The following is a 9,776-nucleotide window of genomic DNA, read 5'->3' on the forward strand; positions in this document are numbered from 1 at the left end:
AGGGGGCCACGCTAAAGCCCCAGAGTGGCTGGATGGGCTGGTCCCTGGCCTTGGGTGTCTGTCTCACGAGAGGTGGGGTCCCCGTCCCTCTGCTGACAGAAAAGCGCTACTATGAAGGGAAAAGCTCTAAGGTGGCCCAGGCTAGAGCTCCAGGAAGATGGCCGGGGCTGCTACCCCCTGCCGTGGGCACCTGTCTCGCGCGTGGGTCAAAGGGTAGCCAAGCCCGGCGGGGTCCCTGTCCCTCCCTGAAGGGAAAAGCTCTAATGTGGTGGGAGATAATGAGGAAGGCCCCGGCCAGAACTCCAGGATGCCCCCCCTGGCACTCCCGGCCTTGGGCGCCTGCCTCGTGTCTGTGGGTCGAGAAGCTCTCAGGCAGACGAGAAACCTCTTACGTCGAGGGGGGAAGCTCTAAGGTGGCCTGGCCAGAGCTTGAGGATGACCATTGGTGCTGGCCCATGCAAGCCCTTGGTCCTTTGTCAGGCGTGGGTGCCAAAGGCCCTTCCCGTCCAGGCCCATTGGAATGCATTGCCCTACCAGATGGCCGTTCTCCGAGCCCGGCCATCTGGTTGTTGCCCATAGGAATGATTGGGCTGCTCTGAAAGTCCCGATGGGCGTCAATCTGACATTTTTCTCCAGTTGGGTCTATAAGGAGCATGGACGCTTTTGCCGAGAGGTCCCCCTCTGTCACTCTGGGTACACAGATTACAAGAAAGCTTAGTCACCTTCCTCTGGATTACTATAGACAGGGTGTGAGGGACCTGTCTGCACTCCACTTGGTTCTCGCTGCGCGACACGGGCTCTGTGGCAAAACCACTGCACCTCCCCGGGTCCTCCATGGGATCGATTTGGCGCACTTGGTCTGTCTAGGGTTGGACTGCTTGGCCAACCTCGGTTGTTTCATGCAATTTGCTTCCACCCGCCTTGGGACCGTGTCAAGGGTATGCCCCCCTCACAGAGGGCCCCCTTGTAGGGGTAGCTCTCCCCTCCGAGCAGAGCGACGGCCGAGCAGCCTGGCAGCTCCCCAGTGGTCAGATCAGAGTGGACAGGGTTGCGTGGCGCTAGCCTCAGTGGGGGCCCCCGCAAGCCACGACACAGCCCCTCCTACACGAACATGTTTTTTCACCAGTTTGGAACGCATGTTCCGCAGGGTGCTGACCCCCTCTGTCGCCACACCGGTGGCAGCGTGTGCGCGAACCCCCTACCGCTTCAAGTTGTGCCTAGATCCAGCCTCTCCCTCCCACCCACCATGTGGCATGGCGGGGTAGGCTGGGCCACCGGCACCCGTGTGACTGACCTGTCCACCCGACCTGCACCATGTTCGGGGGATGCTCTTTGACGCTCCGGTCCTGCAGAGGGTGCGAAGTTCAGCTCCGAGGCTGGCGCAAAGCTCCATCCATTGCCACCCTTCAGCAGGTACAGGTGCAACTACCTGGTTGATCCTGCCAGTAGCATATGCTTGTCTCAAAGATTAAGCCATGCACGGTTAAGTACACATGGCCAGTACAGTGAAACTGCGAATGGCTCATTAAATCAGTTCTCATTAAATCAGTTATGGTTCCTTTGATTACTCCATCTGTTACTTGGATAACTGTGGTAATTCTAGAGCTAATACACGCTGTCGAGCGCTGACCTCCCGGAGTGTGCGAAAACAAATAAAATTCCTCAGCATAATTGGGAATTTCCAAAACGGACTGTGCAAATTGAATATTTCAGTTCCTCAAACCCATCCTCCATTTCTTCAGTCCATTCTATTTTTACTTTTTCTACTTGTGCTTTCTTTAAAGCTTTGAGAAGTGGTCTTGTATATGTAATATAATCAAACACCCAGGCCCTGACATAGTTGCATAACCTCAAGAACCTTTGCATTTGCTTCACTGTGTTTGGTTTTGGCGTTTTCATAATCGCCTCAGCTCTTTCAGGCGTCACTTTCTTTGCTTCCTGCGAAATCAATTGACCTATGTATAATATGTATAAGACCTCTTCTTGACAATATTGTAGTTTCTCCTTGTCTACCTTGTATCCCTTGTCTGCTAGAATAGTCATCAACTCAATAGAATCTTGTCTGCACTCATCTTCTGTGGTCCTACAAATTAAAATATTGACGCATTGTATCACTGCACTCTTAAGATCAATATTGCCTAAATCCATCTGTAAGAATCTATTAAAGATTGATGGGGACTCTCAGTACCCCTGGGGCAGCCTAGTATGCTTTTAGTCAACTTTGGTGGAACGTAAATGACATCAAATCTTGTGAGTCTTTGTGCAATGGAATAAAAAAAAAAAAGATTTTTCAATTCGATCACCCTGAAATATCAAGCTTTTGCCAGAATAGTGCACAGTATCATTGCCGGGTTAGGAACTAAAAGAAACTGCATCTCCAATCTGGTTAGTCGGTCTCATATCTGTATAAATCTCCACGACCCTCCCTTATATTTTTTGATCAGATACACTGCAGTATTACACGATGATTCCGATGGCACCAGAATTCCTTGTTTCATCAGTGCTGAAATAGTCTGGAATATACCCTCATTTGCTTCGCGAGACATGGGGAACTGCTCTGCTCGAGGTAAAATCACTCCTGGCTTAAGCTTTATTTTAACCTCCCCTATTCCCTTTAATACACCGGCGTCATAAGGGCCAGTGGTCCAAAGGACACTCAACACCTTCTCCAAGTCTTCCTGTAAAAATGCTGGACGTTGCAGCATTATCGCCATTTGCAGTGGAACTTCCGTTTTCTCTATTCTTATCCGGTACGTAATGCTCATAAAGATCACCTCTTCATCGTCTGTTTGGTCTTCTCTGAACATGTCATCAGTGATGTCAGTCAATCTGTACCCTTCCTCGAGAGCTATTACTGTCCTCCATGGTCTACTCCTTTAAGCATTGCCATTTCCTTTTGTACTATGGCTGCTTCCAATTCTATAGGGATAGTCTGTCCTCCCTCTTCGTCCATAGGTATTTGCGGTCTAAACAAAAACTCGTCCGGTAGCTTCACAATTTTTCCCACTAAGCCAGGTAGCCATGTCAATGCTCACTACATTACATACAGAAAAATCTTGAGATCTACTGGAATGCCTCACAAAGCCACTTGCCCTGTAAATGCCAGTATAAATTCTCCCACGTTTAAATAGCGTATTCCTGGAGTGAAGCACACAATCCCTTGATCAGTGAATGAAATCATCATGTTAAGTTTTGTCATTAAATCTCTTCCCAAAATGTTAACCGGTGTCTGTCATGAATATAACAAAGAAACAGACATGTCACACTCTCCTATTGAGACGGAATTCGACTCATAGCTCCAGAGAACCCTTGAGCATTCATGGCAATTCCCGACATTGGATATTTTCCTTCTCGTATACATGAACGAGTAGCTCCATTTTCTACTAGAAAAGAAAAAGATTTGCCTCTTATCGTCACATCAACCCTTGGTTCCTCTTGGGGGTCTGGTGTCCCAGATAATACTGAACACTTCCAGTCACCCTGTGAGCTGTCCTACTGTGGGTACAGGCTCACCCCCGTCCCTGTGAAAGGATTCCCTCCTACCACAGTGACACCTCCTATTCTGGGTGTCAGCACTTGTCCCATGTTTGCATACTGCCGTATTTGCATAGGGACTTGTTGCGAATGCCCTTGCAGTGGATTCATTTGCACTTGTTCTTGCTGTTGCACCTGCTGCACTTGTGGTGCTTGTGTCTGAGACAATGTCTGATCTTGATCGTACCCTTCTCTAGTCCGTGTACTATATGGTGGATGGTAAGCTGTCCACCGTCTTGAAAATTGGCCATTCTGTATAGACCATTGGCTCCCACATACGCGTGCAATGTGCCCTGTCATCCCACAAGTCCAACATACTGGGGATGCCCTTCTGGCAAGCCCTCCTTGAGTACTCTGGTTCCCATTCTGTGTACCTTGAAACCCACCTTGATTATTTTGAAATCCTCCTCTTCCTCTATGGCCTATACCTCTGCCTCGTGGCACAAACCCATATCCATCTTGATCCATTGGGCACTGATTACTCACCTGCGATGCACCTGTTGCTTCCTGCATTCCCAATCCTTCTCTGCTTGTCAGTACCACCCCTTCCATGGCAAATTTTGACAAATGTTTCTGAAATAAATTGGCTTGCTCGATTTTCATAGTCTCATCTTGCTTTTTATTTTTCTCTTGTAATAACCGGCAATGGTGTACTATTGTCAACTGTATTTCAGCCCAAGGCCTTGCTTCCATCCCCACTTGTTTTTTCATCTGCCTGTGTACTGCCTCAGGCAACCCCTGACATAAAATGTGGTAAAATAATGCCACTGTCTTTTCCCATGGCTTGTGAGTTTCAAGTTGCCATTTCTCTTGAATATCCTGAATGTAAGCAATAGGGTCTTCATCTTCCTTCATCTTACGTGTAATGATTGCACCCATATCTGATGTATCAGGGTACTGTACCCTGAGCCCTCTCCAAACATCTGCTCTACAATTATTAAATGGCTCTCCGTCATGCACTGTTTAGTGCTGTCACACTTGAATATCCTGCTCTGCTCCATATGTCATCTGCCCTTTTCCCAAGAATAGCTGCCAGGAGACCTTTTATGTCCCTTAAGGCCAATGTATTTCCTCTTGTCATTTTTTCTAACTCATATATCCATTTCCCAGCACCCAAAGTCAAACTCGGAAGCTTACACCTTAAATTATCCTTGTCCATCTGTGGCCATGGAATATACTGTGGTATTGCTCCCCCTTTTTCCAATAAGGGAAACTGCGTAAACCCTGCCCCACAGTCAGATCCTACTATTATACTATCCCTGGCAAGGACGATCGTCCCTGTCTGCCCCCTTGTAGGAAACGACCTTGATCTGCTCACATATGGTGTCGACTCTCCCATCTCACTGTACGATCGTCCTTGTTGAAGGCTCAGGATATGCTATGGGATCTGGCGTCCTATCCTTAGGTTGTTCCAGATCTGACCATCTCACTTCTTTATCCATTCGCAAGCTTTCTTCAGGGGCACATGCACTCCCTCCCCCTACCTTGAGGGTAGACTCTCTTTCCTCGTCTGACATGTCTTGTTCCCAACTAGTGTGAATATCATGCCCTTCACCCTTAGCCAGATTCAATCTACTTAAAGACAATGCTCGACGTTCATCACTGAACAAGCTTCCCTCCTCTCTTCATGATCGAGGCATTAGGGATCGATCATCATTCCCTCGAGTTCCATACTCGCTATTTCGACTCAACTGTTGATAAACATTATCAATCCTTTCTCTGATGCTTTCCGCATCAAACCTTTCTTTGTCTAACACAATTCCAGATGCCCCTCACGTTGCTTCCTTTATTGGAAGCAACTCTTCTGTTCTATCCCATCGTATTTCTAGGCTTGGCCCTACTGGTTCTTTACGAGTGAGACCGGTATCAAGACCTTGTTGCCTCCTCTTTCACTCTCTTTCACTCTCCTTCATATTCTTGCATCCCTTCTAATTCTTTCTTCCTTTTGCCTTTGTTCTCCCCCTCTCCTTATTCCTTCCTTTCTTTCCTCTTCTTCCCTTTGTTTCTGTAATCATTTGTCCCTTAGTCTTTGTGCTTCCTCCTCTTCTTTCTTCCTTTCCTGTCTATCTCTTTCTTCTCTCAATCTCTATCTATTGTCATACTTTCTTTGTTCTTCTACATGTTCGTTTTTCTCTTGTTCCTCCAGGTATATTTGTTCTCGTCGCTCTATGCGCTTTCTTTTTTGCTCATCTTCTTTCAATCTCTTCTCGCATTCTTTATCCTTTCTTTCTTGTTCGTCCTTGTCTTCTCTTTGCCTAACTTCCTCAATGCTTTTCACATCTATTTTAAGTAGCATCTGTCCTCACATCCATTTGTTTTTGCACAAGTGCTATCTCGTCAGCTTTATCCTTTGCTCCTTTCCGTCTCTTAATTTCCCTGTCTATTTCTGTTGACAATTTCAACTGCTTACTCCTTTCTTCTTTGTCTTGTATAATCTTATGGATCTCTTCTTTTCTCTTATTCTACTCTAGACTATCATCGCTATTATAAGCTGGGGGTTCGTATATGAGATTACTATACCCCATTGCCACTTTCAACTCCTTTAAAGAGTACAACCCTATTTCTTCCGTGCAGGCGCCTTTTACTTCAGGCGAGGTAAGGGGAGCGGAAGCCTCAACACCTTCCTGCATTCGCTGACTAAGCATCCACTCCTCAGGTGGAGGCTTGTCTATTTCTTAGTGGTATATTTTCCCAAGCTCTAAAATCGCTAATCTATTCTCTAATTTCTTCCCTGTGTACGCAGTGTGCAGGTATGTGGCCATGTGTTGAAATACCACTTTTGACAATGATCCCCCTTGTGGCCATGGCATGAACATTTTATCTGCTGTGCCTTTCACCCATTCCGCACTATACTGTTTGAGCTTGGGCATATGCTTTAGTTATGTTTTAAATAACTGCATCAGAGGAGTATCTCCCATAATGACAAGTCTCAATTGACTGACAATACTTACCAGATTTATGAAATAGCCTTTGTACTTTTGCTTAAATCACCACTTTTTCAATGCCTTTAAAACAACAAATATGAGCACGCACCATTAATGTCATGATTCCTGCACCTCATGTCCCCAGCCCTCCAAGATGTCAGGCTAGAGCCAGGCCACGATCACCTACATGGCCCTCAAGGGCCTCTCCATCCCTCCAAAGACCCACTTGGAGTCAGACTTGGCGCTTGTGGCACCAGACTCACTCACTCCCATAGGATAACATTGGGGATTGGACTTGTAGTGCATTGATGGAGACAAGATGGATGCCCCCACATATTTCGGTTCCCTGAACTGCATGTGCAGTCTAGTGTTTTGGTTGTGGTTCAGCCCTGAGACACCTGGGATACCCAGAGACTATTTAAGCCATGCCCAGGCTGAGAAACATGCTTTGTGTTTTCTGCACCTGCAGCGTGACACTCACCGTGTTCGGATCGGTCTCCAGTAGGCCTGCATCTTTCTTCTGCGCTCAGCTCCTGCAAGAACAAGAACACAGTTAGGAACAGCCTTACCTTGTGGCGCTTCTGCCCATCATTCATCGCTCCTTCTGTTCTGCGGGCATCTTCGGTGGTGTCATTCCCATCCCGGCACGCCGCTTCCTAGGGAAAAGGGAAAAGAACAGAAAAAAGGCATTAGTAAGCATTCAGCAAATCTTTGCTTATTTTTAAAGACTGTACGAGCTTCAACGCTTACCTGAATCCCAGCCGCTCTGGGGGAACTTCGTCTCCGGAACTTCTAGTCCATCTGCAAGAGGGAAAAGACACTCCAGGTTAGCGTGGAAACATCTAGAGGCGCAGCATACCGCGCTTACTCACCGCATTTCTTCTTCATAACCAGCATCCACGCTGAAAACATCGCAGCACTTAAAAGACACAGAAAAAGAACTCAGTTCAATACAAATAGGAAAGGGTTGCATCGCGCATCGCGCTCTCACTGACCTTCAGCGCTACTCATCTCAGCAGCACGTTGCCATCCCCGGACGCCGGCCATCATCTAAGGAAGGAAAGGAACGAAGTTAGAGAACTGTTCAAAAGACTCCTTATACTTACCTGTCGGACTCTTGCCAGTGAAGTAACTAGGCAGCAACGAGCCTGCATCAATCAACGCGCCCCTGCGCTGAAAGCAGGATGGAGAGCACACTTTCCAAGAAAACAAGGTGAGCTGTGGATCAAAGGGAAGGTTGGACCCCGGGGAAGAAGGGGTTCAAGCACACAGAGACAATAGGGAGTTAAACTCTACCAATCCTGTGTTTCAGGCCCAGTCTCCAGTCAAGTAGACTCCAGGGAATGGTTGAGGTCGTAGGAGGTCAGAACAGGCTGAGTGACGTCCCCTTGGATACCAGGTGAGCGTTACAATTAATCACTGCTCAAGCCTTTAATTTCTTGATTAGCCATCTATTTCTTTTGATTGGTACCAATCACTTCGCTATGTTCAATCACTATTGCTCCTCAATTTTTTCAATAACTTCACAACTTCTATCGCTCTTCGATATTTTTACTCAACTAACATACAGTGTAGTCGACATTACACATTAATGAACACTGTGATCACCTTTTTCTCTCTCACCTTTACTTTATACCTTCTACAGGGTTTGGGACATCACCTTACATAAACCTGGTTACGCGTTGTATGTTTCTGCTCTATCCCCCTTGCGATTTGAAACTCCCTTGAGCCAGAACTGTAGGCACTACCTTTTCTTCACACAATATTTCCTGTTACTTAAAAAATTATCACAATCCCGTCCCCTTCATTTGCAATTCCCCTTACTCTACTCACCATTCGTTCGCCAATCGACTTGAGGCCTTCGGTATCGACTCCTCCTCCAATCCGACCACTTCGCCATCCGTCCGTAGAGCGCCTGTGTAAACTGGGCAGGGATTTCGACAAAGGGGGACCTGCCCACCGTCTCGATTCTTCTTGCAAGTTTATTTCTATCGGCCGCTCTCCACGGGAAACCCTGTGATCTTCCGGCTAATGGCAGAGGATGCCCGATTGTCAGAAAATCTGGAGACAAACTAGTGTGGATCTTTTCCAACCATCCCCACCGCTACCACGTGAGCATATGGCCCTTTGGGTATCGTGCATGCAATGGTTGGGGAATGCACAATAACTCTGACACCAAATAATCGAACCAACTCAGGAAGATGACAAAGGTGCTGTTTTATTGACATTTATCTAAAACAGGGAGTTACAACAGACATCAACGGACATTTGCTCGAGCTCTCAGTGTATTTCTCATAAAAACATCCTTATATGCAAAACATATGTCAGCAGTGATGTCATACTACGTGGCAAATGAGAAAAACCTATGAGGGATTGTGATACGTTCAAGGGGAACATCAAAGTATACTTTCTATACGGGCTGGGATTGTGATTGGCTATCTACTGTCAGGTGGACAACTTATGCCTACCTCTAAAACATGTCATCTACGACACTATTAAGTAAACAGTTCATCATTGGTCTTCAAACTATAAGGCCCTTTGTTATGCAGCCCTCTATAATTAGTTGGCATGCTTGTGCCATGTCTGGAACATTCGGTTCACTTAGCAGCACGTAAACTCAGACGCAGGTGCTGGGAGGTGGACTTGACTTTACCTCCACACCCAATTAGCCCAACATCTCTCATCACCCATGCCTTCTGCCATGAAGATGGTCTTTGAACTTGGCCTTGCAAAGTATTATTGTCTCTGGGAATATAAAGAAGTGCGGGCATGCACTATCGTTATTCGAGGACTCCCCGCTCAACTCTATTTCCATCCTTGGCCCACATGACAGGAGACCACGATTTGGTCCATTTTGCAGCATTTAAATGTCTTAAATTAATATAACTTGGCACACTTGGTGTTTTTCTTTGCACCTTAACAAGGGATGATTCAGCTTCATACGTTCACTGCGCCTTCAAGGATAGACAACCAACCTTGGCTGCTTCAGCTTTGATACCAGGCCAAACAGCCTCGCCATTCATTTCCACGATCTCAACTTATTCTTACTGCGACACAGTTCTCAGCCTTTCTTCTCCATGGGTCCTGGCTTACTAAATTCAGGACACTGATGTCCAGCTACTATACAGTAGCGACTTTGCCTGCAGTCTATTCACTACATATAGCCAGCTTCTAAGATTACTCAATCTACTTGCGTTACAGCATCTTTACAATCATTGAACAGCTTCCATTTTCTACAGTGCTTCGCACACATGCAATCTTCTTTTCGCATATGAATGTTTATTTGATTCTTAACTTCGTTATCAGTTTCTGTAAGAT

This window comes from Ambystoma mexicanum, chromosome 10 (genome assembly GCF_040938575.1).
Source record: "Ambystoma mexicanum isolate Mex_15411 chromosome 10, UKY_AmexF1_1, whole genome shotgun sequence".
Taxonomy (NCBI): domain Eukaryota; kingdom Metazoa; phylum Chordata; class Amphibia; order Caudata; family Ambystomatidae; genus Ambystoma; species Ambystoma mexicanum.